This window comes from Callospermophilus lateralis, chromosome 18 (assembly GCF_048772815.1).
Source record: "Callospermophilus lateralis isolate mCalLat2 chromosome 18, mCalLat2.hap1, whole genome shotgun sequence".
NCBI classification, from domain to species: domain Eukaryota; kingdom Metazoa; phylum Chordata; class Mammalia; order Rodentia; family Sciuridae; genus Callospermophilus; species Callospermophilus lateralis.
Genome location: NC_135322.1, coordinates 63,472,743 through 63,499,309, shown reverse-complemented (window position 1 = coordinate 63,499,309; position 26,567 = coordinate 63,472,743). Strand labels below are relative to the sequence as shown.

Sequence of the window (26,567 nt, the reverse complement as noted above, 5' to 3'; positions counted from 1 at the left end):
GTCTTCCGAGGGCTCAGGAGAGGGAACAGTCTCAACCAACCCAAAGCACCTCTTGTCACCAGCCCAAGTTCAAGTCCACGGTGGGGTCTGTTTACCCTTAGGCTGTCCTTTTCCTGTCCTGGGCCCAGCACCTGGCCCCTCCCCGGGCCATTGTCTCAGGACCCAGGGCCATCCGGTCTGTCCTAGGGGAGAACAAGGGAGCCCCCCGCCCCCATTTCCGCGGACTCCAAGTCCCTTGGCCAAATAAACACAGCCTCACACAAAGGATGTCCAGGCCCATCCCTGGGCAGCGAGGGGCAGCAGGAAGGCGGAGAGGGTGTCTACGAGGCCACCTTGGGCTCCAGGGCAGCACGCCCACCCTCCAGGCCCCAGGAACCCCAGCCAGATCCCCGGGTCAGCAGAGACGGGAGGGGGCCCCTCACCGTCTGTCCCAATGGGCAGGTGCCACCCCCATGGCACACTGCTCGCTCCCTGAGCACCGGGGACCCCAGCCTGTGACAAAACACTGCGCCTGCCCCCAGTGGCCACCAGCTGCCCAGGCGCCCCTTGTGGGAGAACTTTCACCCAAACAGCCCACTCTACAGATGGCAGTGGCCGCTTCTGCCCTCCTGCCCTGGGGACCATGGGGAGTGGCTGCCAGGCTGCAGCCCCCGGGGCTCTGTGTGCCCGCTGCCCACAGCCTCCTGTCTGTCCCTCTGCCAGCCCTGCGCTGCCCTGGCGCCCCCTCCCCAGGGAAGAGCCCACCCTGCAGGGCCCGCAGCCCGCCAGCCGCCCAGCACTGCCAACAGCAGCTGCCGCTTCCGCGGGGCCCCGCGGTGGGGGGGGGGGGGGCTCAGCCAGGGCCACCACCCCGCACAGGGCCGCCTCTCCGCCTGGGCAGGGACAAGCAGAGTGGCCAAGTGCCCTTCAGGGCCAGCCTGTGGGCAATGGAGCCACAGAGGAGGGCGGTGCCCTGGGACCCCGCGCTCTGCCCCCCCGGCCATGAGCCCCCGGTCTCAGAGGGAGGCCTGAGGCCACAGTGGCCTCCTCCTCGTTCCCTCCATTAAGGGGAACTCGGATCCCCTGGCCGCGGCTCGCAGGCTGCAGATTGCCATCTCCCATTTGTGTCTCAAATTTTAACGAGCGTGCTGTCCCCGGGCCCCAGCTGTGGGCTGCAGTCCCGGGGGGCAGGGCACAGCTCTGTCACCAGAGGCCCCGGTGGCTGAGGGATGTCTACAAGGGCTCGACTCCGCCAGGGAAAAGCTTCCAGGAAAAATGGCCCTCCCGGCCCCGGCCTCGCCGCCCCCCCTTGTGTCGAGCAGCTGCAAATCGAGAGATTATGATTTCTTTCCGGCTTCCCCAAAGCGTCCTCTGTCCCCAGATGGAGAGTACAGTTCACTCTGATAAGGCCGCCTCCCGGGAGGAGATACATCCTCGCCCTTGCTCCCTCTGCCTCCGGCTAACATAATTCCTTTCTGATCTTACCCAGGGCATCCAGCCGGGCTGGGAGGCATACGGGATAATCCATTTTAGAGAGATTGATCAATATCGTTAGGAGCCTTTTAAATGGTTCCACAGGCTTCAAGGAGCCAGGGCAGGAGAGTGAGCTGGAAATTAGGGGCTGGGCGACAGGAGGGCAGGCGCTACCCACAGGGACTTCCAGACAGTCTTCCCATTTCCTGCCAGGCTTTAAGAGCAGGTTCCCATCAGCGCAGGGAGGCTGGGTGCATGTGGGCAGGTTGTGCACCGGACAAGGTGCTGGGCAGAAGGGACAAGGGTGAGGTCCAGCTGAGCCTTCACTGTTCTCCCCCTAGGGGAGGACCCCTTTTCTAATTTTTATTTTTAATTAATCAATCACTTTTTGGTACTGGGGATTGAACCCAGTGATGCTCCACCACCGACCGAGCCGCATCCCCGGCCTTCTTATTTATTAATTGTGAGATAAGGTCTCACAGCGTTGCTGGGGCTGGCTTTGAATTTATGATCCTCCTGCCTCAGCCTCCTGAGTGCTGGATCACAGGCGTGGGCCACCACATCCCCTTCTCTAATTTGCAACAAGGTGTCCTTCAGGCCGCCCTTGATCCTGCTGCCAAGGGACAGAGCCTGGCTCCCAGGAACCAGGAAGACTGCGTCTTGGGCAACCCCCACGGCGGCCTGACCAGCAGGCCCTGGCAGCTTCCTGCTGCCTGTCCACCCCGCCCCAGGCCCGCCCCTCAGGTTCCCCCAAGGATGCCCAGGTCCAGCAGGGGGCACACGGCCTCCCCTTGGGCAGACTCCTCAGCTCCTGTGGATGGGGCAGGAGGACACAGGCCCGTGACCAGGGCCTGGGAGGGACTCGGAACTCTGGGGATTAAGTGCCAAAAATGGCTTTTAAGTGTTAGCAGAACCAAGACCCTGCGTAGGGACGGAGGAGAAGGCAGGCGGCCCACACGGGGCCGGGGCCCCCACAGCCCCCCGCCCCTCTCGGCCCCAGGCCTCCCCATGATGGGACTGGGTGCTGCCAGCTGAAATCCTTCCTGCGTCCCCTCTCCTCCCACCTGGGCGCTGCAGGTGCCCCAGGCCCTTGGGGCCTCCTCCAAGGCATTGCCAGGACTGGACAGGCTCCTGGTCCCCACAGCCCTGAGCCACTACAGCAGCCTCCATGTGGGCCTCCTGCTGCCACGGCGCCCCCTGCAGCCTGCTCTGGGCACAGCAGCCCGAGGAGGCCCTCCACAAAAGGCCGAGGCTGCTCCTCTGCCCAACCCTGGGAGCTCCCACCTCTCGCTGGCCTCCTGGCTGGGCTCACCTCAGGGCCACACACTCTCCGTCGCCTGTGGAGCCCCCTCCAGGCGGCCGTCCATCACCACCTGTAACAGGTCGCCCCTCCGTTTCTCCCGGGCTCTGCGAGGCCTTCCCTGGCCACGGGGGGGAAACAGCAGCCGCCCCCCCCCCCCCCCCCCGCCCCGCCACTTCTGCGAATCCAAAGTTAACAGGCGTTAGTCCCCTGTGTGTCCCCACGGGGCGGCAAGCTCCGCGTGGGCAGGGAGCCGTCCGCGGCCTGGTTGTGGCAGCACTGACACCGTCACCTTCAGCAACCCGGGAGCTGCTCGCCCGCCACACGAGGTCCCTGGCATCTCTGCCACCTCCCCAGCTCCGTCCCTGCTTCTTTCCCGGCACAGCGCCCACGGCGTGCTCAGCACAGCTTACACACGTGCCCGTCCCCCCCCCCCCCGGCCGACAGGCCCAACTCCTATTCACCCTTCCAACCTGGAGGAGATCCCGACTCTGCTCCAGTTTCCCATTCAAGTGGCCCCCAGGGCTCCTGAGGTTGCTTCTTCCAAAAAAAAAGACGAAGGGGTACTGGGCACTGGACCAGGCGCTTTACCACTTAGCCACACCCCAGCCCTCTTTTTCAGTTTGAGACCAGGCCTTGCTCAACTGCCCAGGCTGGCCTTGAAGTCGCGGTCCTCCTCCTCCAGCCTCCTGAGTAGCTGGGATCACAGGCGCCGGCTCTTTAGCTCCTTTGTGAGCATAACGTGAGGTGTTCACCAGGTTTCAGGGCCCACTGTCCACCGCTCTCCCTGTGGTCCTGGGGAAGCCTGTCTGGGGGCGCTGCTCCCATTGCCATGACCCCTCCCGGGCTGCTTGGAGAGGGTGCAAGGCCAGGCATGGCTTCCCGGGGTCTCTGCACCCCACACTGGGCCCTGCCCCCCGCGGTGCTGGTGCACAGGGTGAGGGTCCAGCCTGGCTTTTGCCCCCATGTCCTCGGCCCTCCACCTGCGCCTTGCCCTGGCCCCTGCCCTGGGAGGACCCCTTCTCTCAGCAAACCTGGGGGAGTCCCTCCCTCGTGGTCAGCACCTGGCCTCCCTGTGACTCAAGCCCAAGAGCACCCTTGCGCCTTGGCACACGGTGCAGAGGCCAGAGGGTCACAGATCCAGGAGGCGGGGAGGCCGGCCAGCACCTGGGGCAAGAGGCCAGGCAGGGTCCCCCAGGGAGCCAAGCAGGGGTTCTAGGCTCGAGGTCGCTGGCCACGTGGGGACCAGAAGCTGACGGTAGTCGGGGCCTCACCTGGACCCATCGCTGACCCGCCAAGGAGGGCACGGGGCAGGCAGTGGAGGTGGGGGCCGACCCCGGGCACCACGGCAATGTTTTCGCAGCGCCGTTGGCACGTCTGCAGTGGACGTCATCTGCCACCCGCTCGTTGCCGCTCCTTAGTTAAGTAGATGGGCTCCTTGTGCGGTCACGAGTCTTAATTCATCCTCCACAGACTGGCCGAGGTGGGTCCCCCGCACCAGCAGCTCTGGGACAAATGGGGGCCTTTTCGCGTTAGTGGCAGGGACAGGTTAAAAGCTAATTATCGGCTCTAGTCGCCTGTGAGAGCGAGCGGACGTCCTTATCCATCATCAGGGGCCAGCGGAGGCCGGGAGCGGGAGCCTCCTTCCCCAGACTGGCAGCCCCGCGCCCCCCGGAGAACCTGGGCGAGGGCCTGCCCCACCCATGACCCTCTGGCCTGCCCTGCTGACCACAGCCTGCTCCTCCTGGGTGCCTCCTGACCCCCGGCGCACGCCCTGCCCGTCCTGCCCACCCACGGCCTGGCTTTGCAGACCCCCCGGGTTCCATGGGTCAGGGTTGCCGAGGCCTGTGCGTGCGGCCACCCGAGTGCCAGGCTGCCCGGGTTCCCGCGCTGCCCCTCCAGCCGCTATCCCTCATCAGTCCATCAGGGGCAGGAAGTCCCTGCCTCAGGAGACTGTGGTGAGGACGCCCGAGCTACGCCCTGGACCCCACGGCCCGGCTCGCAGCAGGTGCCTAGCACCAATCCCAGCAGCAGCCTGTCGCTGGGCACAGGGCCGCAGGGGGCCCAGGGGGCTGGGATCAGGAGTCGGTGCCCAATCAGGGTGGGGAGCGAGGCCCAGAGGCCCATACCTGGGCAGAGCCAGGGGAGGCCGAGAGGGAGATTCACGCGGCACAGACTTGGCAGGTCCCCGTCCCCAGCAGAGTCCACCAAGGGCCGTCCTGGAGGGTGGGCGAGAGGCTGGAGGTCTGCACCTCCTGCCAGGCCCAGCTGGGCTCAGGCCAGCCTCAGGCAAGGCGACGAGGCAGCCCGAGCCCACTGGGGCTCACTAAGGCTCAGCAACCTGCGTGGCAGGGACCGTCCCTCCACCAGGGCCCAGGAAGAAAGTGGAGCACAGAGAAGTCAAATTCTTCCCCAGGGTCACACAGCTAGCAACCACGGAGGTAAGATTGTGGATATCCCGGGGCAGAGGTAAGACTGTGGATATCCCGGGGGCAAAGATCAGGGTCTAACCACAACCCACACTGCCCTTAAGGAACAAACGGAGTCCCTGCTGGCCAGGCTCCATCCGCGATGCTAGCTGGTCCCCACCAGAGCGTGGGCCTCCCCACCATGAGGAGCTGCCACCCAGAAGGGCCTGCCGGCCGATGCTGGACACGTGGGCCAGGGCACACCAACCTGCAGCAAGAAAGGCTGCCCCGGTCCGGCCACCTGCCTGCCCTTCCTGGCCCTTCAGAGCTCTCCGCTGGCCACCCTAGCCCGGAGCCTCCCGCCAGCCTGGGGAGCCGAGCAGGCAGGAGCTCAGTGTGTCTGTCACCCCTAAGCAGAGGGAGGCTATAGGCCATGGGTAGCAGGAAGCCCAGAAGGGCACGGAGGGGACGAGTGAGGGCAGCAGGATGTGCCCATCTGCCCAGGAGCTGGCCGGCCCCTCCGCCCTCTCCCTGTGGGAGCGTTGGCCTGGCCGGGCTTCCTGGGGACGCAGGCAGAGGGCAGCCGCACCCCAGCCGCCTGCTGGCCCAGGCCTGGGATCCTGGGCTCCCCTGTGAACCCCCGCCTCTCGCTCAGCGGCCCTGAGGGCGGAGCTCCTCCCCCGAGCCACCCAGTCGGCAAGAGGTGCCACCATGGGGACCCAGGTGTGCTGTCTCATGGTCGAGCTCTGACTCTGCCCAGTCCCATCACCTCTTTTGCTGATGTCCAGGGAGCAAAGACCCACCAGCAGCCAGAGAGGACAGGCACCCGCAGAGCCCATCTGCCCAGGAGGTGGAGGCCAGGGGCTGGAAACCCAGGTCCCCACCCCAGGAACCAGGCCAGGGTGAGCCGGGGACTAGGAAGACGGGGCCTCGGCTGCCCCGGGGCCAGGAGCCTGGCCCCACCCAGCTGTGCCCTGAGCCCCTCCCTGCCCGGGGTCCCCTGGAGGTCCACGGTGCCTTGCCTCACTAGGGTGACAGCCAGGCAGCAGGGAAGGGCCTGGGGCCCAGACTGGACTGTCGAGACGGGCATGGGACTCTCCAGTGTCCCCACTGACCTGGGAGCCTGCCAGGCCAGGTTCCAGGCACAGGCTGCCAGGAGGAGGCCGCCACCCTCCCCTCCCTCCCTGGGAGATGCATCAGCCCCAGCTCCGGCCAGTGGCCAGGCGGGGCTGGGGGCAGTGGGGAGTCCTGAGCCCTGCTCTCCTGGCCCCCCAGCACCCGAGAGCCCCCAGACGACCCCCGACCCGGAGGCGTCTTAGTGGAATATCACCCAGAATGTCCCTGAGCCGGAGGGTAGAGCCAGCCGCAGCAGGAGCTCTGGGGGCAGCCGGGACGTCACCTGCATGGGCACACGCTCACCTGGCGCCCGTGTGCACGGCTTGTACACCCAGTGCACTGCCCCCGTACGCCCGCCCCCTCCCCCGTCCCCACTCAGCTCCGGGCACTGCCCTCAGCAAGTCCCTCCACCTCCAGGAGCCTTGGTTTCCTCATCTGCAGGACGGGGGCCCGTGTGAGCCGTCCTGAGCGTCCACAGGGCGCGTGGCCAGCGCCCAGCAGAGCTCCTGACACCACTCCAGGGGCTCCGGAGACCCGCCCCGGGCAGGCCCGAGGGCAGCAGGCAGGGGATCTGGGGGTCTTGGCCACACTAGCCTTGTCCACCCATCGACAATCCTGGCCCATCCTGACCACAGCCTGGGGCAGCCTGGTGGGCAGGCGAAGGGCAGCGAGGGGTGAATGACCCTCCTGGCAAAGCCCTCGTCCTCTGGGGCCTGCAGGAGGGAGCCCGCCGCAAGGAACCCAGTGAGGCCGAGGGTGGGTGGCCACCCCTGCATCAAGTCCCTAGAGTCCCCAGGCCGCCCTCGTCCCCAGCCAAACAGGGCAACAGGCCGGGCCTCCCCAGGTCCTCTTCCCTTCAGGCCTGGGGTCGGGGGCCCTGGGGGCCCTGGAAGGCACTGAGGGAAGGCAGACAAGGAGCAGTCCCCTGGCGCTCTGCCAGCTAGAATGTGGCTTCTGTGGGCCGTGCCGTTCTCCTTGGCACCCTGAGCCTCGGGGTGCTTGGCACTTCTGGGCCTCATCAGCAGAGGACCTTAGAACAGGAATATGGAGGCCCTTCCGACCCCGGGCTGAGCGCCAGCTCACGCCATGCCTCCGAGGGTGGAGCTGGAAACCCCTTCCTGCCTGTCCACACCGAGGAGCTGGAAGGCCACACATACACACCCTCAAGTGCAAGAGAAGATGATCCAGCAGGAAGCAGGCTTCAGGGACACCACTACATAAAAGAAGAAACCGAGGTCCATAGAGGTCCTGAGCCCAGAGCCAGTTTGTAGCACAGAACTAGGACTCTCAGTGCCTCTGGCCTGGTCCTGGCCAGACCTCTGCATCAGCAGGAGAGGGCCGAGGGGCCAGGGAGGTTGGGCTGGGAGGACAGTGCGAACCCGAGGCAAGAGCTTGGGACTCAGTCCTGGCTGTGCCACCACTGGCCCCGGTTCCAGTCCCACATCTGAAGAGAGTTCGGGGGGGGGGGGGTGTCCATGCAGGTGGAGGGTCTCTCTTCAGGCCTATGTCTCCAAACCCAGACAGAAAACCAGCCCCCAGGCCTGGTGGTGCCCTCTGACCTCCATCCTACCCAGACCACAGTGGACCTCAGTGGACTACCATCAGTGGCCACTGGGCACTGGTCAAATCTGCCGGGCCGTGTTGCTCCCTGAGAACCGGGAGACACCCCAGCCCTGGCCGAGGCCTTCCAGCCTCCAAAGACCGGCTCCGCCAGTCTCTCTGCCAAGCCACCTCCAGGGAGGTGCGGCCAGCAATCCGAGGCCTGCAGGGCCAGGCTCCCCTGTCCTGGGTCCTGGCGCCCCTGGCCCGCACCCTGCTGCTGTTCCCCCAGGCAGCTCCCGGAGCTGCCCACAAAGCCTTTTGCTCTTGTGTGAAATCAGGAGGGAGGGACAGGCCAGGGGCTCCCGGATCCTGAGAGGTGGGGGGTGGACACAACTGAGGCCCAGAAGAGTCTTCAGATGAAGGAAGGAGTCTCAGGATCCCCGGATCACCATGCACCTCCCTCGCAGCGTCTGCCATGGTGTGAAGGCTGTGTCCCCAACCCACAGGTCCAGGGCCCACCCCCAATGAGTGGCATCAGGAGGAGGGGCCCTTGGGAGGCGAGGAGGCCGAGGTGAGGCCGGGGGGGGTCTCCCTCCCTCCCACGTGGGGCGTTGGAGGGTTGGGGAGGCACAGCCACCCAGGTGGCAGCCCCAGGCCACCTGCCGATCCTCCCTCTGGGACCAGCCCCCAGGACTGGGAGCAATAAACTTCCCTGGGTTGCAAGCCACCCAGCCCACGGGTTTGTCACAGTGCCCAAGAGACCGACACGGGTCCCAGGCCTCCTGGCAGTCAGAAGCCTCAGGTGCTGTGGTCATGAGGGGCAGACGGCGCAGGAGAGGCCCTGCCCACTCTCGCTGACCAGCCTCTCCGGAGCCCCAGCTTCTGCCTCAGGAAGGAAGGGGGGCCCTTGCTCCCCAGTCGTGAGTGACCATTTCAACGAGGGTGAGGCGGGAGGTGCAGAGTGGCCGCTCGGTGGTGGCCGCCTAAAATCCCTGCGACTCGGGCCTCAGCTACTTAGAGAACCTGTCTCAACATAAAAGCCAAAAGGGGCTGGGGACGTGGCCCAGTGGCAGAGCCCCCTGGGTTCAGTCCCAGCCTCGGAGAAAACAGAGAAAGAAAGAAAATACCTCGCGATGCCCAGAACCCGCAGCGTCCCAGGAGCACCTGTGAGGCGCTGCCCCTCGTCCCGAGGGAAACTGGGGTCTGGGTCACAGGTGGCGCGGGAGGAGCTGGGGCCTCGCCCAGGGCGCGGGTCCATGTGCTGCCATCCTCCACGTGGCCCTGCCCGGACCAGATCTGGGGGGCCAGAAACGGGCCACCATGGGGCAGACCAGGGTCTGAGGGGCTGGGCTGCGAGCCGGGCCATCTGGGTACGCGACCTCAGTGCCAGGCTCGGGCCTCAGGGCCTCCGGGCCTCCGTGCCATGTGGCTCATCCCCAGCGCACCAGCTGCTCTGCGTGTGCCCAAGAGCATGCCCCACAGGCTCGGGACAAGGCCACAGTCCAGTGTGAAACGCAGATGGTCACATGGCGACCTCACGGCGGGGGGTGGGGGTGATGGAGACAGCACACAGCATGGCCCTGGCCACGCGGTCAGGTTGTCCCCGCGTTTCCCCTGGCTCCCTTGTGGCCTGTCCTACACACAGTGAGCACCTCAGTGCCCACAGACCTCCTGCACGCTTGGATCCTCGCACCCAGAAACACCCGACCCCATTGGTCACCACCAAAAGCAGCCACTACAGGCCTGCTGGGGCCCATGTCCACGTGGCCAGGGACATCGGCCATGGCCAGCAGGCTCTGCAGAGGACAGATAGCCCTGCTGGCAGCAGCCGGCTGAGCCTGCTCCAGGGCACCTGCCCATCAGGGCATCTCAGGCCAGGAGGCCTGTCCCTGGGCCCGACTCGGGGACAGCAGCAAGGGGAGGGACGGGAGGCAGAGCCCTTCACAAAGAGCGCGTCCTCTGAGAGCGGAGATAAACCCCGAGAAAGGCGCAGATTGGGCGCCGCGGAGCCGCAGGCCGCACTCTTCTCCCTGGGCACCGGCCGCCGGCGCGTTATCTCCCTGCATTATGTGGGGCCGCAAGCGGGCACTCGCGCCAGCCTGCGCGGGCTCCCTCGGAAATATTAATATGTAAATGTCACTCTGGGAAGGCCGGGGACGAAATGGAACGGCCGGCTGCGAGACGCTCTGCTAGCGGATAAAAAAAGGAAAGGCAGAGGCTGCTGAGCTCAGGCGCGGCCGGGCGGGCGGCGCGGGGTGGGCACTTCTCTCCAGGCAAATGGGGGACGCTCCGGGCTGCAGCCTCGTCGGGACGCCTCCGCCTGGTCCAGCACAGAAACTAAGGGGGGTCTCTGGACGCTCCCTGTGTGTGGGGGCCCCTTTGGCCACGGCTAGCCCGACTGCCCACTCCACAGAGGGGGACTGTGGCTCGGGAGCTTAGGGGTCCCAGCCTGGCATGTGACCTTGGGGTTCTGTCTCCACCCACCTGACTCCCAGGAGAGACCACGATGGACAGATCCGACCCCGCCACAGGCCGCGGCCTCCGCGCCCCAGATGGGATCAAGGCCAGGCCCCTCCCAGCCAGGGCCCAAGGCCTCACCCACTGGGCACATGGAGGACCAAGCACGGCCGGGGGGCGGGGGACGACAGTCTGGTGGTTTCCAGGGAAGACCTGGGGCTCCCGGCCAAGGCCTGGGCCTGTGGCTTCCTTGGGGACTCACTGGAGGGAGACGGAGGGGGAGACAAGGGGACAGAGAAGGGGGAGGCTGGGGGGCAGCGAACTGGGAGGGAGAGGAGCGGGCAGAGGGAGAGGGCCCTGGGCAGCAGGCCCGGGGCGAGGAGGGCCGTGGAGCTCACCACCCTCCGCCACAGGCTGGGGCTCGGCCGACCTGGAGGGCCCGGGGCGACCTGCCAAGTCTGGGGTCTCGGGGTCTCCAGGTTGGGCTCCAACACGCCACGGTTCTCAGAGTGGGGCTCCCACGCAGCTCCAGGGGAGCAGAAGGGCAGGCTCCAGCTGACCCCACCCCTTGGAATCGCTGAAGGGCCTGGGATCCTGGTGGTCAGTGGAATGTGGGGCCCTGGCCTGGGGCACACCTGGGGGTGCCAAGAGTAGCCAGTTCTCAGGAGGGGGCTGGGGGTTCCAGGCAGCAGGTGCCCGAGTCCTTGCTGACCTCGGCAGACGGGAGGTAACCGCTCCCGGGAGGCTCCGCAGAGGGGAGAAGGGCCCGGAATCCAGAAGCGCAGGCCTGGGCAGCCGAGCGGGGGTCCTGGGGAGCCATGAGGGCAGGACGGCCAGTGGCTCGAGGTGCTCACAGAGCCCGCCGCGTTTCAAGGCCCTAGGAATCTGCTCCTCCCTCATGGGACACAGAGAAGCTGAGTGAGTGGCTGGAGGTCACCCAGCTGATGAGCTGGGAGGGAAAGAGCCCCTGCAGATGGAGGGGCCTCAGCTCTCAACAGGCCCGCCCAGGGCAGGTAGGAGGTGGGGCAGGATGTCCAGGGGCAGGAGCCACGAGGGGACAGGCTGGCCTGCAGAGGCTGCAACCCTGTCGCCAGGGCAACACCCGAATGCCAAAGGCCAGGGAAGGGCCAGGTGGAGCGCAGGTGGGCCGGGCACAGGCTGAGACCCACCCACCGTCCCACGCCTTGCTGGCCAGGACAAGCTGGCTGACCGGGTCTCTGGCCTCCAGCCTCTGGCAGACGCACAATTAAATTAGCACCAAGACTCTGCAGCCTCCTGCTAACCAGCCCCGCCCGCCCGTGCGGGTGACGGAAGGCTTTGATATCAGAGTGGACTCTAATGCGCGCGGTGTGAGGGACCCTTAATTTATTACGTGCCTGTAATTGATGTTTATATAAAGTAGCTCTTACAGCTACTCAGAGGAGGAGATGAAAAGCAATCAATCAGCCATTTGCCTCGGAGAGAGGGGAGAAGAGCACACATCAAAGCCACCCAGGGCGGTCCTGGGGCTGCAGCACTGGAGAGCCCGGGCTCCAGCCACCAGGCAGCGCCGGCCAAGCAGATGGCCAGGGCGCAGGTGCCAGTAGCCACTGGGTCTGCAGAGGCGGCAGGAAGTCTGGGGTCCCTCTGCCGAAGCCAGGCCTCCCTGTGGACGCTGTTTGTGGCCTGCGTTCGTCCTTCCCACCTGGCCCAGTCCTGGACTCTAATTCCTTCAGGGCCACCTTCCAGGACACAAGGCCTCGGAGCACCACCTGGGTCCTGCTGTAGGGAGCCCCTGCTGGGCCACAGGGTGACCCTAGGGTTGTCCACCACAGGGCTAAGGCTGATGGTGTGCAGGGAGACCACCTTGCCCTGGCGCAGACCCACCCAACTGCTGCCCACTCCCGCCTGAGCAAAAGCCCAGAGCTCCGAGCAGTCAGGCAGGCGGCTCTAGGGGAGGCCCTGCCCACCTTGGGAGCTTCCCACACAGAGGCACTAGGGAGCATCTGGGGTGGGTGTCCAGGGCTGCAGGACAAGGGACCGTGGCGGCTCATGCAGGACTTGGTGCTTGACAGCAGGAATGCGTGCCCCATCTGGGGCCAGCAGCTGGAAACCTGCCCCAGGGGGCTGAGGTCGGGGTCACGGACATGTGCCCCAGGGGGCTGAGGTCGGGGTCACGGACATGTGCCCCAGGGGGCTGAGGTCGGGGTCACGGACATGTGCCCCAGGGGGCTGAGGTCGGGGTCTCGGGACATGTGCCCCAGGGGGCTGAGGTCGGGGTCACGGACATGTGCCCCAGGGGGCTCCAGGGGAGGCTCCTTCCTGCCCCCTCCACTCCCGGTGGCTGCAGGTGCTCCTGGGCTTGTGGCCGCCTGCTCTGACTTCTACTTCCCCGGAGCCCCAGATCCGCCTCTGCCACTGTCTTCCAGGGACACTGCAATGGCATGCGGGGCCCACCTGGTCGTCCAGGGTAATCCTCCCTCAAAACCTCAACCACCCCCAAAGCCCTTTTCCAAATAAGGCCACCTGAACCGGTCCCAGAAGGGCCCCCTCTCTACCCAGCGTCCTTCCTTCTGTCCAGCTCCGGTGGTTCTGGGGGCCCAGGCACCATTGGGCCTCCCCCTCCTGTCTGACACCCCTGGGGGCCACACTGCTGGGAGACCAGGGAAGGAAGCAGCAGGCTAGTGACAAAGGTGGGAACCCAGCAGGGGGGCCAGGGTGGGCTTCTGGGAGCAGCCAACTGTGGAACAGAGGCCGGAGGAGCCAGGAGCAAGAGCTGAGTACAAATGCAGGGAGGAGCATTCCAGGCAGGGGCAGGGAGGTGCAAAGGCCCTGAGGCAGGGCCCTGCCAGGCGGCTGGGGTAGGAACACACCAGAAGTCGTGAGGCCTGCAGGCTGCGGGGGCTGGCGGCTCCCATCCTGACAACCGACCCTCTTCCTGGGTGGGAGCCCGGGGACCTCCTGCGCTGGCCTCCCTGGCCACCGCAGTGCCCCTGCCAGTGCTTCCTTCCTGCCTGAGCCTCAGCAGCTGCCCGCCCCTGCCCAGCTCGGAGTCCACCGCCTGTTCTCACGCGCACAGCCGTGGGCACAAGGCAAGGGGTGTGCAGGCGTGTGCAGGCCAGGCAGGCACACTGGGCTCTGGCCGGGCGGGGGGCGGGGGGCGGTGGCTGCCGTTGCGAAGCCTCCATTAAGAGTGGATCAGCCCGGAGGGAAGCAGCCTTCAGCCCCGGCCTCCCTCAGGGGCCTGGCAACAGCAAACTCCGCTTCTGGGAATAAAATGGAAATCCGGCCCCTGGAGTATAATGAAAAGCCAGCTCACAAAGCATTTTCCTGTGAGCGAGGCTGAGTGGGCCCTAATGACAGGAGGGCTGGGCGGCAGGGGGCAGCGGGGCCCTGGGGAGCAGGCACAAGATGGCGGGCCTGGGAGGCACTGCCCCTCCCCACTGGGCCCCACCTGCCCGGCGCTGCCCGGCCTAATAAACCCTCTCTCTTCAGAGTCACATTCGATGTGGTCCCAACAGGGAGCCATACGTCACCAAATCCAGCAAAAATTTGTGCTAAATTGAATCAATCCATCTTGGAAATGGCTCTTGTCAGCTTCTGTCAGAGGAACTGTCTGCAGGGCACGGAGGGATCAGGAGGGGCCATCAGGACGTGAGGGCTGGGGGGACGTGGGGGCTCCCCCGCCAAACACCTCCAGGGCTGCGGCTGCCTCTGCTGAGCGGGGAGGGGGCTCACACACGCTCTTGACCACCCTGGGAGGGGCTCGGGCAGGCGACCTGGGTGGGACGGGCAGGCCAGGGTCCCCGCAGGGTGTCCCTGTGCCGCCCCCTTGCAGCCAGCCTGGCGTCTGACTTCCATGCGCCCCACTAGGTGCTAGGGAGTAGCTGGCAGGGGACGGGCACCAAGTGGCACTCAGCTTGGGCTGCAGGCTTGGGGCTGGAGAGGGAGCTGGAGCCACCGTCCCTGCGGGTGGCAGCCCAGGTGCTCGCCCACTCAGGCCTCGGGCCCCTGCCCCTGCCCACACGGGCGCTCTGGGCTCCCAGATGAACAAGGGGCGTGGGTGCCGGCCACACCCCCGCACAGAGGGGAACTGAGCTGGGCTCACGCAGCCTCAGGACCTGCCCAGAGCTGGCCACGGGCCTCCAGGGCTCCACGGCTGGCCCCACCCACGTGGCCGCCCCGGGACCAGAGTCTCTGGCGCCACCCTCCAGGAGCCAGGCTCCCAGCAAGGGGGAAGCCCTGCCCGCCAACCCCAATTCCACCTGCACCATGTGGGCTCTGCTCACTGTGGGCAGGCCCTTCCCACCCCAGGAGTGGCCCTGCTGCCCGCCGCCCGCCTTGTCTGCCCTGCACCCTCTCCGGCCTCCCCTTCCCTCTGCTGCGGCCAGCCCAGTCCCTCCCGCCTCCAAGCCCTGGCTCCTGGCCTCCTCCAGCCTCTCAGAGGGCAGTGACCACCCCTGAGTGCCTGCCCGGTCCACAGGACCCAGGCTCCCCGGAGGCCAAGACCCCGGCAGGGCCTGGCTTATGAACTATCCCCTGAATGCCAAGTCCAAGGGCCTCAGGGCCAGGGGCAGCCAAAGCCCCGAGTCCCTGGTCACTCCACCCCGTGGGTAAGAGCAGACCCGCCAAGCCCTCAGCACCACGGGCCACGGGCTCTTCCTTCAGAGCCGCGTCCTGGGGACAGAGGGGCAGCAGCTGCTGGACAGCTCCGAGGAGGGCTGGCCACGGCCTGTCCACCCAGGGTGGAACAAGGGCACACTGGGGAGCCCAGGCCCAGGCTCATTAGACTCCCCCATGGGGTCACTAGTGACCTCCAGAGAGCCCCGAAGGCCTTCGCCTCTGTGGGGTACAAGAGGCTTCTCATCCGGTCCAGTTCTCGCCTGGGGCGCTGACCCGGAGCACAGTGGGCGGAAGGCACCTGAGCAGGTGGCCTGAGATCGCCGCTGCTGTCAGTTAGACGTTAACCACGGCTGGAGGTCAGCACTGGGGGGCAGGCGGCCAGGGCCAGAGGGACTTCTGGGGCAGTCACACCGATTCTGTTCCAGATGCCGACTGAGGGTGAGGCCAGGTGCTGCCCAGACACTGTCCTGCTGAGAAGGACGCCTCAATGACAACAGGAGATCTGAAAGGCCAGCTGGGCACCGTGGAGCACTGTGGCCCCGGCTAGGCAGGAGGCTGAGGCAGGAGGATTCCAGGGTCAAGGCCAGCCTGGGCAACTCAGCGAGACCAAGTCTCCAGATTAAATAAGTGAGTAAATCAACAAAGCCCTGGGGCGTGTCTCAGTGGTAGAGCAGCCCGGGGTTCCTCCCCAGAGAGAGAAAGAAAAAGAAGAAAACTAACATCTATCACAGGCCGGTTTCTGTCCACCCCAAATCCATGTGTTGCCGCCCAGTACCTGGGACCCCGGGAGGTGCCTTGTGTGGAGACAGGGCCTCCCACAGGTGACTGGGGCACAACGAGGTGTCATGGGGGCTGGACCCTCGTGACCAGTGAGGACGCACACACAGGAGACAGGCCTCGGGGACCCAACACTGCCCACAGCTTCAATTTGGACTTCAGCCTCCAGGACGGTGACAAAGATTCCTGTTGTTTTAGCCACCCAGTCGGTGGCATTTGGTTATGACAGCCCCAGAAGGCTGGCACAGTGCCCCCTGGGGGCACAGGAAGGACCTGGGAAGGCAAGCTGCCCACTGGCCCCTGCCCAGCAGCCTGGCCGAGGCAGGAGGAGAGAAAAGACCAGGCTCTTGGAGTCTGGCCTCTTGGGGTCCTTCACCCTCAGCACCCCCACAGCTGGACTCAGTTTCCCAGCTGGACACCCAGTAGACAGAGTGCCAAGGACAGACTACCACGTGGCCTGCCAGCCGGCGGAGGAAGACAGAGCCGTCTCGCCAAGCCCAGGTGGGGACCTGGCTGGGAAACCACAGACCGGAGTGTCACAACGCGGCTCAGGGCTGGCAAGGGTCACGGACACCAGACCACCAGGTGAGTCACGAGACACACGCTGGAAAACAGCAGCCCCAGCACCACCCGAGGGGCCGAGCCCGGCAGAGCGGCCACCGCCCGGAGAAGCCCACGCAGGGAGGGAAGGGCCAGGGCCAGGAACGGGCACAGAGAGTCAGGGAGCAGGACAGTGGCCTCGTGGGTGTGGGCTGTCACCACGCTCGCCCCTCACCAAGCCCAGGTGGGGACCGAGGCTCAGTGGTGTCAGAAGTGTCTCCAAGGTGTGGCAGGCCTGCGCTGACCAGCCATGAGCGAACACCGGCCCGGTAGCGCTGGCCTGTGGCCGACGGCACCCGTCACCTCCCCAGTTAAAAGGGACCTGATGACACATTTTCTCCAAGTGCAAGAAAAGGCCGCCTCCTGGCACTTCCCGCCGGGATCAGCTCCGTCCCTCCTCCTGTCCTCAAGTCAGGCCCCAGCCCCGGCCCTCCACCAGTCCAGGTCCCCAAGGCCCTGGGCTCCCTGGGCTCCTCCTGGCCTTTCCCTGGGCGCCCCCTCCCACCTTGGGCAGCTCCACCCCCAACACCATCAGTCGGCTGACCCTCCCCGTGGCCCTCCCACACAGCAGCCACATGTGGGCATTTAAACTTAAACTAATGGAACGAAGCGGAGCGAGCAATTCAGGTCCTGGGCTACCGTGGCCCTGTCCCAAGTGCTCAGGAGCCTCCCTCTCTGCAGAAGTCCTGACCGCGACACAGACCAGCCAGCCACTGCGGGCCCACTGGATGGCTGGGCCTGCGAGCCCCTCCCGGGGCACCCTGGAGGTGTCCTGGGCTCCCCTCTGCTGCTTGCTCTTGTGGGGCACTTAGAGGACAGGCCCTGGAGGACCGAGGGACTGGCGTGCTTGTGTGCTGGCCCCCCGGCTCAGCGCCCAGGCGCAGGCACAGCTGGATCCCTGGCCTGTCAAGCCCTGGAAGGAGACGCCATGTTCGGCTTCCCGGTGACGTGCCCGAGGCCCACGTGAGAGGCAGAGTCGAAGGCCACGCTCAGGCTGGCCGGGGTCTGCAAGCTGCCCTCTGTGCAGGCACAGCCATGGCAAGGTCCACCTTCCCAGCCCTCCTGTGGGTCCTGGACCCTGTCACTGGCCTCAAGGGGACACTGTGAAGCAAGTGGGAATCTGGGGCCTCTGAAGTCCAGACAGATTCCCAGGCTCGGCCCTGAGAGATGACAGACAGACCCCAAGTGACACGTGGGGGGGTAAAGCCCGACCACCCATCACCTGTGCACCAGGGGCACCTGCAGCCCTGGCGCCACAGTGGGCGCCTGGAGAGACCGTCTGCAGGCCTGAGGACAGGGCATTGAACTTCTAGAAACCAGGTCCCAGCTGGAGGGAAGGGGCGGGTCTGCTGGTGGCTTGGTGACCGTGGTGTACATGGCGGTGAGCACGCTGGCTGGGCGCGGAGGGTGGCTCTGCAGCAGCCGGAGTGTACCTCCTACTGACCCCACTCTCCTACAGGTTGCTCATTTACCCAGGAGCCCAAGGATCACGCCCTCCGAGGGGGACAGAGCCCAGCTGGCCTGCAGCCCCCTGTCCATTGTTCCAGGACACTGGAGACCCCCAGGCTGCGGAAACCAGCTGGAGCCCACTCTCTGGGCATCCCGGCCACTGAGTCTACTTGGTATTTGTCTGAACAGACTCACTGGCCACCGACCCTCTGTCCTGCACAGACACCCGACGGCCAGCGGCCTCACGCGCTCACGGTGCGCTCTCAGAAACACCCGGGCAGCGTGGGCCGCTCTAGCGTAAGATGCGTGTCTGCAGCACCCACACCCGCTCTGCGTGAAGACGGCTGCACCCACACTCAGGACAGCCAGGCCTTGGGCTCCAGACTGCTCCAGACCAGGGCTGCACCCCTCCACATCAAGGGCAGGGGACAAACACTGACACCCTCCTGGATGGGTCCTGGAGACCCCTCACCCTCAGACAGCCCGAAGCCTGCGCATGCCATGACCGTCCGGACACGTAGGAACCCACGCGAAGGCTGAGCAGACGTCAGGCACAGTAGGAGGCTCCCAGCAAATCCTGGTCCTGAACGAGGCAGTGACAGCCAGGCCGCCAGGAGCGCTACAGAAACGCAGACGCTGCTGGTCTCTGGAAGTTTCCACGTAACATTTCTGGGCCGTGAATGACCATGGTAGCTGAACTGGCAGAGAGGAGGGACTGCTATACGGGAGACGCGCCCACGAAGACCGCGCCCACTTGCCAGAGGGGCTTAGAAACTGCTGAGTGCCTCCCAGTCCACCTGGCCCTGGCTGCAGGCTCTGGGACAGCCCACCGCTGGCCCTCTGCTCCCACCGGCCCTTCGCTGGGGGGCAGGGTGCAAGCACAGGCTCTTCCCAATGCCCCACCCGCGAGGAACCTCGGCAAACTCTGGAACAGAGATTTGTGGGCAGCTCTGCAGGAGGCAGAGCCCAGGGCGGACGGCCCTTTTCTGCAAGGTCAGCAGCCTGGGCCTCCGAGACCACCTCTGCACCTGACCCTCCCTCCTAATGAGGGAGCACCGAGGGTGACCATCCGTCTTTCCTGCTGCTGATCCCAATTAAGCACCAGTCAATTCCCAACCTGGCTGCTTCCGTCCCCGGCATAATATGTTATTTACCTGGAGCTAATAGGTTCACGGGCAGTGAGAGTCCTGCACCAGATGACGGCCGTGGGCTTCTGACAGTTTAAAGACCAGTCTCGGGGACACTACAGTTTCTAATTACAGGGTCTGTCGTCGGCGAGGTTCGGTTCAACGCCACCTCCTTCTCCCGCGGGTGACACTTCTGTCCAGATAGGAAATTTAAGCTCAGCCCCGACAGTTAAGGTTAAAAATACTGCTCGGTACGAGGCGAGGGATCATAATCTGGGTCGCTGCCGTGTTTAATTAATTGGACTGCGGCAATCAGCGCTCCGTGGGCCATAATTACAGGCAGGGCCAGAGGCCCGCCCCCCTCACCGTGTCTTACAGCTGTAATTTCGTGGCGGCTCTGACCTGGCTCAGAGTGAGGGGCCCCGAGCTCTCCGGGGGCTTGAGGCGCTGCACTGGGCTACATGATTTGTGAGCAGCGAGCAGCAGCCGGCAGCCCCAGCCTGGAGCAAGTGGGCACCGGGAGCTGCCGCTGCCCACACCTTTACACCCTGGGCAGCCTCCCCGCCCACCCCCCGCCCCGGGGCCATGTGGGTGTGTGGCCCTGGCCAAGACCCCAGTGTGGAAACAAAGGGTCCAGCCCAGAGGTGCAGATGCCAGGGAGAAGGCTCCGGGCTCCAGAGAGCTCGGGCTCCTTGGTCAGGGGTTTCCACCCCCTCTGCGTTCTGCCAACTGGAGGAGCGCTCCGACCTCAGGGCCTTTGCATTTGCTGTTCACTCTGCCGGGAACACCCTCCCCTCTGTTCAGGTGGGGGGGGCCTGTCCCGCCCTCTCTCCCCAGACCCCCGTGCCCATTGCCGCCTGAGGCTGTGTCACACCTGCCCTGTGCGGCATCTTCCTGAGGACACAGTCCCGACTCATCTTTGGACGGGTGGCTGTTTATGGCCCGGTTTAGGCTTTGAGGGGACCCCTGCACACAGACGGGACGTGGCCCTGAGGCTCCAAGGACACCCAGAGCCCCACCGCCTGGCTGGCTCCTCGCCCCCTGGCCCGGCTCCCTCCTCCCTCTCTGACCCCCTGCGGACGGAGAGGGGCTCATGAACCCACAGTCACGGGGAGAGGCTGAGAACCTGAAGGGCCATTTGGAGTCCAGGTACCAGCTGGCCTCAGGAAGGCCAGCTTCCCTGGGAGCCTTTCGGGTCCCAGGGCCAGCAGCCGACACACCCCTCCACAGCCCCACCAAGGTCGTCCCACGGGAGATCACCAGGCGAAGAGGAGCGCGTCTGCTGGCTTGAGGCTGACCCCACCTGGCCCCCCGGCCTCAGAGGAGTTCCAGGCCTGAGGCTCAGACAGAATCACCCGCCAAGCCGTGGAGGAGGCAAGGCCACTGGGCCCCGACAGTGCCGGTCAGCCCATGCCCTGGCGCTCCCCACTCGCGAGTGGGCACCTGGGCTGAACTGGTGGGGACCCCACCACAGCCCTGTGGCTGAGGCCTCGTTTGGACACAGGGTCCTGGCAGCTGTGGTGGCCTTGGCTGGGGTCATGCTGCGACAGGCCCCGACTCAAACATGACGGTGGGGTCCTCACAGACAAGGCTCAGGACAGTGGCCAGAAGAGACAGAGGCTGAGGGACCCCCAGGATCGCTGGTGGCCCTCCCAGCTGGCAGAGGCAGAGGAGCCTCCTGGGGCCCGCAGAGGGGCACAGCCCTCCGGCACCTCATCTAGGGTCTCACCCCCCAGAACCAGGAAGAAGAGACCTTCGCCAGGCTCCCCACTTTGGGTGCCTCATTTCGGCAGCCACAGGACAGTGACGGGTGGGTGCCGTGAGGCAGGCCTGGCCAGAGCAGTCATTGTCACGCTGTGCCCCTCCTCCTGGACCCTTGGCTTGCTGTTCCCACAGAGCTGGGGACCAGGGGTGGGGGACAAACATGCCTGTTTATTAGGAATCCAGGCCGGGCTGTGAGCAGCTCAGCAAGAGCCGCCTTTGAAGTGCAGAGTGATTTATTTTAGCCAATTACTGGTGCACCTCCCGTCCCCAGGACCACACGTAATTGATTGAAACCTATTGAAAACAAATTAACCAGCGCCAGGATGCAAAGATCTGTTTATCATGTCCCTGGGGGTCTGCAGGGAATTCACGGGAACCACAAAACACATTCCCTTCCCCAGAGGACAGGAGAGGAAGCAGCCTCCCCCGCTGGGCGCCCCCACCCAGAGGCTGGTGCCCTCCAGCCGCCACAGTGTGTGGGCATCCTCCCTGGGTGGCCCTGGGGGGTGTAGGGTGGTCCCAGTTTTCTGCTGCAGAAACCAGCATCTCTGGGGTCCGCCTGGCGTCAGGACCTCCTTACGTCCTCAGCGGGCCTTTCCTGACGGGAGCTGGGGGCACCTGGCGGGTCTTGTACAACCGTCACCTGCTTCTCCAGGAGCGTGACCTCCCTTCCTGCTGCCACTTCTCCACGACGGTGCCAGCAATGGCTGTCACGGTCACATCCAGGGGCCGACTGCGGCTACAGAAGGCACCGTGGGCAGCTCTGGTGGTGCCTGGTTATGCCTGCAGCTGGTGCAGGGGACGACTGGCCCCATCCTGATTTCCCAGGGTGGACTCGAGTGGGGGTCTGTGGCAGCCAAGTCCCACCTCCTGGGGCCCATTCTGAGGGCACCTCACCGCCTTCCCGACCCCGCCACGTGCCCTAGGCCTCAACCTCAGGGCCACCACCTGTCCCCTGTCCTATGCATGCAGGGGCTCCTGCAGCTGGAAGCCCTGCGGCCCCCCTGCACCCCCCACCCCGCCAGAACGGGCCCCCCCTCCACCAAGCCCCACCCCACCCAGGCAGAGGTCACGCGTCCCTGGCTCCTGCCTCTCCGGCCCTGTCACCTCAGGCAAGCAGCCCACTGCTGACCACGCTGACCTGCCGCCCTGCCGACGCTGTGGCGGGACTGGGCGGGCCCTTCTGTGGAACCCAGCCGGGCTTGCCCGTGGCCGTCCCCGGCCAGCCACACAAGTCCCCACAGAAGAAGCCAAAGCCCGCTGGAGAGACCCTGGCCACGGCTGTCGCCACCGCGGGTGCCACCGAGGCTCCTGCGGCCACTGCTGTCACATCTCATGCTGATGGTGGGGAGGGCAAAGGGCTCCTCACGGGACCTGGGGCGGTGCCCTCTGTCCCTGGGGCGTCGTCCTCGTCCTCCGTGGGGACCCAAGTGGGAGAGTGGGTGTGCACCCGTGCTCCTGGGGGGGGAGGGCATGTTCACACACGCGTGTGTCCTCGCCCCTGGGTGTGCGTGCCCACGCGTGTCTGTAGGTCTCCCGGGGGGTTTCCGTGGGGGTCACGGTGGCCTCAGCTCCTGGCCCCAGTGTCCCTGTCTGCAAGATGGGGTAAGAAGAGCGCCACCCTCACCAGGAGGCAAGAGGCTGCCCTGCTGCCCCCGGGGTGTGGGGCGCCGGCCCTGGGTGGGCACGTGTGCCCCAGTCTCCTGGCTTTTGGTCCTGAGCAAAGTGCTGGTCTGGACTGTGTCTCCCAAAGAGTCGTGTCCTTGTCCCAGCTCGGCTGTGAGGGGACCTTACTTGGAGCTGGGGTCATTACAGGCCTCACGGAGGTGACTGTGCCATACCCGCTGCCCCAGGCCCGAGGCCCTGTGAGCAGGCGCCTGCTGAGCCGCTGCTGGGAGAGCCGCTGCACACCGCTGCACAGGACGCACAGGGTGGCCTCGGCCAGGTGCGGCTGAGGGGCGCGGACACCCCGACAGCCCACAACCCTGCCCCAGTGCGCAGCCCCACGCTGCAGACAAGGACACCGAGGGCCAGGCAAGGCCACTCGTTCCAGGTCACACATGACGTGGGCAGCCCAGTGGCCACCCAGCGCCCTGCCTGCTGTCAGCCAAGGGAGGCGGGTGTCCAGGCGAGGCCACGGGGCGCTCACGTGATGGCCTGGTGGGCAGGGAAGGGCCCAGGCGAATCGGACACCCTGAGACATCACTGCACAAGGGGGCCGCCTGCCCCCGCTGGCTGGGTAACAGCACAGGCGAGGGACATTTTGCTTAGGCCCTGCCCCTGCTGGGGCTCCAGCGGCCTGGCATCTCCCTGCCCACACGGCGGGCAGCGTGGCCCCGGCTCTCTCCACATCGCCCCTTCCCCGCAGCTCCACCTCTAGCCTCGGTGTGAGAAGGCTGCCGGAGCCTGGCTGGCCGGTCTCCTGACCAGCAGCCGCCCATCTGCAGAGGCAGCAGCTCCCGCCCCTGACCCCAGTGTCCGACCCTCTCTCTGGCACAGTCACCCCGCCCCCGTCTCAGCTCCTCTCTGGAAGCTTCTGCACGGTATTTATGGCCCTGCTCTTGGAGGAGCTTCCCAGCCTCAGCGTCCCCTGGCGCTCAGTGTCAGCGGTGGGCTCAGGCGGCACAGACCTGTTGTGACCACCCCGCAGGCCGGGGAGGCCGCCCATCACTCTCCCGGATGATGGCACCCGGGAAGACGGATGGCTCTGGGAATTACCACTGGCTGCAGAGTGGGGGCCTTTCACCTCCGGGAAGCAGGGTCAAGTCACTGTCATCGTCAGCTCGGCCCAGGGGAGAGGAAGAGGGCGACCCGTGCCCCCGGCCGTGCCCCTCCCCACGAGCATCTGTCCATGTCCACACCCAGAGCAACCTCCACAGCAATGATCCGTCCTGGGGCCTCTCAGTCAGCCTGAGGCAGGTGCCATCGGGGCTTGTGACGAATGAGGAGTCAGAGATACAAGGACACGGGACGGATTATGCCTGGTCTCCCAGTTTGGGGTCCTTTCTGGAGCATGGGTGCCCAGGTGGGGGCAGGCCGTGCCTCCTCCCCTCCGCCAGCCCCCGGGAGGCCTTGCTCAGGCCTGGCTCTGCACGTGGCCTAGTTCCCAAGCATGCTCCCGGGGGCCAGGCAGTGGCCCTGAGCAGCCACTGGAGCCAGGGGCCGGAGCCGCACAGGGCTGACCTCATGGGCAGGGCCCCCAAACTGGCTTCCACAGGCTCAGGGGCTTCAGGGACTCACCCTGGGTTTGGGGGGAGCTGGCCACAGCCATCTGCCTCCCCTCCCTCCCGGCCCCTCTCCAGAGGACCAGGGAACACTAGCGTCACCGCGTCATAAATAATGCAATGCTGGAAATGGTCCCGAGATCACCGCCTGACCCAGGAACTCCTGCTGGGCCAACGAGGGCAGCAAGTGGACAGGCCGAGGGCGGGCGCCAGGTGGGGCAAGGGCTGGGCCACCACCACTCCACTGGTGGCACCTGTGAGCAGGGGCCAGGCTCCCCAGAAGAGAGTCAGGCTGCCGAGCTCTTAAGCATCCTCCAGAGTCAAGTGCCCTGGGAGCAAGTGTCCCCAAAGTCACGTCCCCCAGAACCCAGGATGTGGCCTCATTTGGAAGTGCGGTCCTTGAGATGGGGTGAGACTCAGAGGAGGTCATGTTCTTAGAGCAGGTGGACCCCAAGTGATCTGTGCCCTTTGAAGGAGACATGAGGATAGAAGGAAGCTTCCGGAAGTCAGAGGCAGTGATGAGGTCATGAGCCAAGGGACCCCGGGAGCCCCGGAACTGAGAAGCAGGAGGACACCCCAGCCCTGGAGCCCTGGGTGGGAATGTGGACTCCCAACACCTTGATCCAGGGCTTCCGGCCTCCAGAGTTGAGGGGAGAAATTCTTTTGTGGTTTTAAGCCCCCCTCCCCACCCCGTCTGGGACGGCTTGTTTGGGGATCCCTGGAGACTGCAAGGCACCTGGGGCCCCAGCCTTCGCCCACACCAGCCCCTCTCTCCTGCAGGCTCTGCTCCCGTGGGCCCCAGCCCAGCTGTCCTCTGCCCTGCCCCGTGTTCCTCCTGATGTCACAGTCAGGTGATCACAAGGTCTCACGTATTTACTGTCACCCCCCAACACATACAGACCGTGAGCCCCTCTGGGGCAGGGCACCCACGCGGCCCTGCTGAGTCCCCAGCTCCAGGCACAGGGCAGGTGCTCAGCAGGTGCCTCTAGCAGGGGCGCTTGTCATGTGGACCCAGCACGGTGCCATCTCAGAAAGGAAGACAGGCCCAGAGCCACACGTCATCGTCCCTCAGGGACACAGTCCTCCAGGAAGGAGGGTGTCCGAGTGTGGCAGGTGGTGTGGCAGGGGATCACACCCGGGCCTCCCTGGGTTCAAGCCCAGCTCTGCCACTTCCAAGCTGTGTGACTTCAGGCAGGTGGGCAAACCCTTCTGGGCTCAGCTCCCATCTGTTTAATGGGGCCGTGAGGTCCCCGCCTCCTGAGCTGTTCTGGACGTTGAGTGGGCTGAGGAGGCCGAGGCCTCTGGGACAGAGGCTGGTGCTCCGTAGGCACCAGGTAAGGATGCACTGGTGTCACTTCTCGGGACAGACAAGTGCCACGTGATGAGGGGAGAGGCTGAGCTGGGGGGACTCGGTGGGGATGAGGCCCCAGGGTGGGAAGGACACCGGGCACCGGAGCCAGGTGTGGGGGCGCTCGCCTCTTATCTGAGGCAGGAGATGGCAAAGGGAGGCCGCCTCGGCATGAGGTCAGACCGGCCGGGGCGGCTCAAGGCAGAGCGCTGCCCGAGCACGAGGCCTGGTTCCGTCAGAAACAAAACCAACAACAGAAAACTAGGGCCGGAGCCGGGGTCGCAGGAACCGCGTGGGCTGACCTGGGCTGACCTGGGCTCCTGGCCAGCGGCCGCCTCGACAGAACCAGCCCTCGTTTATTTATAGATCAAACACACCTGCCCTCAAGGTGCCCGCGTCTCAGCCAGAGAGCCATCTGACAGCAGGAAAAGCAAGTCCAGCCGGGCTCTGGCCACGCCTGACTGGCGCCAGCTGCGTCCAGGGTAGGTGTGGCCCGTGGCCAGCCTCCCAGGCCCAGGGTCAGTGCCCCTGACTTGGAGGTGCTCAGGTGAGTCCCCGTGCCTTGGAGTGCTCATGGCAGTCCCAGGACCATGTGGGCACAACAGGGTGGCAGGAAGCAGCTTCTGTCCACATGGGCCAAGCCACATGGTGTCAGCACAGGCCCGGCCACCAAGCTGGCAGATGTCACCGAGGGCTCTCTCCTGAGAAAGGGACACGATCCGGGAAGCATCCAGCCACTCCTAAGTGATCCCACTCTCGGCCCCTGCTCAGCGCACAGTGGGCTCCAGGCTGCCCACGCAGCCACCGCACTGCCCGTCCCCAGGCAGGAGCTGGCCTGGAGCCTGCTTACCAGCCCAGGGCCCAGCTGTGCCCTGGCACCCAGGCCACTGCCCAGGCCTCCTGCTTTCACACCCTCGGGCCCGGTCCAGAGCGGCTGGGCTCTGCTGGGCCTCTGCCCAGCACCCTCCCGACATCTGCTGTGGGCTGGCCCCCTGGCGCCTTCGACCCTCACTCAACGCCACCTCTGCACCGGGGCTCTTCCAGGACCCGTCTCCTAACCCTGCAAGTGCCCTCCTGCCGGCCCCGGTCTCCAACCCCCCTTCCCCGGCTGCACCCTGTGTCCTGCCTGTCCCGAGGGGGAACCCACATCCCCAACAGCCAGCAGGCGCTCACCAAACACCAGGCGAAGGGACACAGGAGTCCTGCTCCCTTGCTGCCCAGGGCCATAGCAGGGAGGGTATGGGGAGGTGGGCAGTGAGCAGGGCCCCTGGGCTCTGCCCAGCTGCACCCCTGTCACCAGCAGGAACCACTGGAGAGGACTTGAGGTCCACAGGAGGCCAGGAGAGACCGGCTGCACTGAGGGAGGTCAGGTGCAGAGTCCAGCCCCGCAGCGGGGAGGCG

General features: G+C 65.7%; 1 protein-coding gene across 6 annotated transcripts in view; it reads right to left on the bottom strand.

The window, feature by feature from the left end:
• Gse1 (Gse1 coiled-coil protein) overlaps positions 1 to 26,567 on the bottom strand; it is a 204,452-nt gene that overhangs the window by 101,042 nt on the left and 76,843 nt on the right. The window contains exon 1 of one of the 6 annotated variants that reach the window (XM_076839257.2): positions 2,765 to 2,819. The exons of the other annotated variants lie outside the window; for them this stretch is intronic. The gene's annotated coding sequence lies outside the window, so the exon portion shown is untranslated. Of the gene's footprint in view, positions 1 to 2,764; positions 2,820 to 26,567 lie in introns of those variants that run through there. 6 annotated transcript variants of the gene reach the window in all.